Genomic DNA, 3,845 nt, shown 5'->3' with positions numbered 1-3,845 from the left:
CCTTGGAGATCACACTCCAATTTACAATGTGTATAAGAAAACAATTCTCAAAGAATTGTTGAGATGAAATGAGTGCTCTCTAGAAGAGTGTGTGATTACAAGTCTAGCACTATTGAACCAAATGATATATTCTCTCAAAAAGTGTATTTTATCACTTAAAAATGTGTAGAAGGAAAAATATGAACGAGATGGCTTTCTAATATCAAAAACTTATGAAATAAGGCTTCAATCCATCTATTTATAGATTTCCCAAACCTTAGAAACGTTGGGGAATTAATGGGATGGAGCATTTATGTTAAAACTAGCCGTTTTTTATGTTTTTGAATTATTTGCATCGATGCATAACACTTTGCATCGATGCAAATGTGTCTTTGATGCTGAAATTTGAATTTTCAGCTAGGTTGCATCGATGCAAGCATCTTTGCATCGATGCAACAAGTCGTTGCATGCTTTGCATCGATGCAGTATAAGTGTGCATCGATGCAAACCTCAAAGGACGGTTTAAAAACACTTTAAAATGCTTAGGATTGATCTCAAATTTGTTGGAGTCAATTCCTATGCTTTTGTACCTTTGAAAACAAGTTTTTAAAACCTTTTGGCTAGCATTGAATCATCAAAACATTTTGTGAGTGTGTGTTGAGAGATTTAACATTTGGTTCTTAACAAGAAGTTACCTAAGTCCTAAGACTCTATACATGTCTTCAAAAGTTGTGGACTTGAGTTTCTTGTTGTTGTTGTGTTTGCTTTCAACTCTTCATGTTTGTTCATTTAAGATGTTTGTTGATTTGTCCTTTCATGTCGTTTGTTGGTTTGTCATTCATCAAAACCTACGAATACAAACTTCGCATACAAGCAACATGATTTACAATTTCCCCCTTTTTGATAATGACAAACCAATTTTGAGGATATATATTTATAAATGATTTTGAAAGCAACTGTAATGCACTTTTCTTTATAGAAAACTTTTGCAAGAGTTCCCCCTAAATATGTGCATTTGTTCCTTTAAGAGAGTGAAAGTGAATTTTGGTATCAAAGTTTTTGCTTTAGCGGAAGTCTTTTGAAATCATTGTTTTGCAAACTTTTTCTTTCTTTTCAAAACCTCAAACTTTTCTCCCTTTTCAAATCTTCAAATATTTCAAATCTTCAAATATCCTCAACCTTTTCTTCCCCCTTTTGACATTATCAAAAAGAAGAGAGTTTGATTTCCTCTTTTTATATATGATAAACATGCATATTTCCCCCTAAAGAAGTGAAATATATCAAACATGCATATTAACTTAAAATAGGAGTACCAAGCCTATTTTGAGTCATTTACTAAAAAGGCATACAAGCAATAATCATTAAACAGATATTAAAGTATTTAAACCATAAGAGAAAACCTTAGCTTACTAGGAGTTAGTTTAACAGTTCATATGATCAATTAAACATAAAGCAATAATAAAAAAAAATGACTTGATGAAGAGGAGATAATCAATCTTGGTCTTCATTATCATCACTATCCTCTTCATATGGTAGGTGGATGCCAAAATGCTCATATAAGTCATCAAGACGACGATCCAAGCGACCAGTGCGATGATCTACACGAGACACACGACGATTAAGTGCTTCAAGTTGCCTACCATGCTCAACTTCAATCCTTTGGATGTTTTGGTTGATGGATTGTAATTCTCTCATTACATCAACCAAGGAGGGTGGTTCTTGAGCTTGAGGTGCTTGTGGAGGAGCTTGCTCTTGAGGATCTTTCTCATCAACATTTCTTCTTCCTATTTTATTGAGAAGGTGAGTGTTGATACAAGATTGGGGTGGTACTTCCTTGGCAATCTCATTTGATACATCAATACCCACATAATCGAAGACTTTAGACCACAGGCAAAGGAATCCCAATCCACCATTCCTATCCTTCATCTTGAGCCTAATCATATGTTGTAATATAAAGTATGGCCAATTAATCTTAATCCCATTCATCATAGCCCACATGACAATCAAATCTTCATCAGTTACATTCGCATGCCCGGATATTCTAGGTTGCAATACATAGGTGACTAGATATAACAAAGTTCTATGTTCCGCACTCATTGAATTGCAACTAATTTTGGAGTGAGCTCCTTGTACAAGGTTGAACAGATGCATGGCATTTTCCTTAGAATAACCCCATTCATCAATTGGGGTTTTACCACCTTGAAACAAGTCACCTTGATTTGGCAACTCCCAAATGGTGGCTAATTCATCTCCATCTAGCCTATAATCCTTTCTTCCTATCTTGAAGAATAATGTGAAATTTGATTCATCGTCCTCATCAATCTCAATCATGAGTGTACTATAGGCTATGGCAACTAAATCCGGATAATATTTACTCTTAATTTGAACAAAATCCATGAGGCCTTAATGAACTAGAATAGCCTTAAGAGTATCAAACTTATGAATGACAAGAAGGGTCGGATCCAAATACCTCGAAGGAATTTCCTTTCTTCCGGCGAGCCTTGCCTCATAGAATTGAAGATCTTCATTAGAAGCAAAGTACCTTGCCAAAGGATGATCATTTGGAGGTGGAACCACACTTGAAGAGCCTTTTGACTTCTTGATGGTTCTCTTGATTCTAGGCATTGTGGATGATTTTGTTTTATGGGTTTTGTAGAGAAGAATGTGGGGACTTCAAATATGTAATTTGTTTATAGTGGGTATCAAAGTTTTGTGAGTTGTATGAAGCTATATGTGAGCTTGTTTTGGAGGTTATGGAGGTTTCAATGTGGGGATATGAGTTGTGAGGTTGAAGATGATGAAAAAGTGGGGTTTTGTTGCTCAAAAATGCCAAATTCACGTGTTTTTGTGCAATTTGGTCGAGTTTGCATCGATGCAATAGGCTTTGCATCGATGCAACATGCATCATTTTGCCCAAAATCACCAAATTTTCATCCTTTGGTGGTTCTTTCTTCAATCCTTTGAGTTCCAACATGTATATACTCACTTAAACCATTATAAACTTCAATTTGTTGATCCTCCATTGTTTATAATCTTCAAATTCTTCAATCTACCTCAAGATTAATCACTCATTCATCAACTCATAAACCTACAAAACAATAGCTAATTGGATATCTCCAATGCTTAAGTTAGTAAGAGATACAAAAAAAGAAATTGCAATATGAATACAATGAATTCAAACAAATCATATTAGATTAGAATCCAAGATACCAAGTTCATTTCGGATGTTAAAAAAACTTTCTTTACATAAAGGTTTAGTGAAGATGTCCGCTAGTTGTTTACTAGTTTCGACAAATTCAATAACCACATCACCCTTTTCAACATGGTCTCTTATGAAGTGATGTCTAATCTCAATATGCTTGGTTCTTAATTGTTGAACCGGATTCTTGGTTAAATTTATTGCACTAGTATTATCACATTTGATAGGAATGTGATCAAGCATGAGTCCATAGTCCACAAGTTGTTGTTTCATCCATAAAATTTGGGCGCAACAACTACCGGCGGCTACATACTCGGCTTCGGCGGTAGACAAGGCTACACTTACTTGTTTCTTACTATACCATGAAACAAGAGAGTTTCCTAGTAAGTGACAAGTGCCGCTAGTGCTTTTCCTATCCAATTTGCAACCGGCAAAATCGGAATCGGAATAACCAATCAAATCACAAGTGGATCCTTTCGGATACCACAATCCAACATTCAATGTTCCTATGAGATACTTCATAATCCTTTTCACCGCACTTAAGTGAGATTCCTTAGGATTAGCTTGGTATCTCACACACATGCATACACTAAACATGATATATGGCCTACTTGCCGTTAGATAAAGTAATGATCCTATCATGCCTCTATACTTCTTTACATCTATG

Source organism: Arachis duranensis, chromosome 6, assembly GCF_000817695.3.
Source record: "Arachis duranensis cultivar V14167 chromosome 6, aradu.V14167.gnm2.J7QH, whole genome shotgun sequence".
Lineage (NCBI taxonomy): Eukaryota > Viridiplantae > Streptophyta > Magnoliopsida > Fabales > Fabaceae > Arachis > Arachis duranensis.
Note: the sequence above shows the minus strand (reverse complement) of the source record.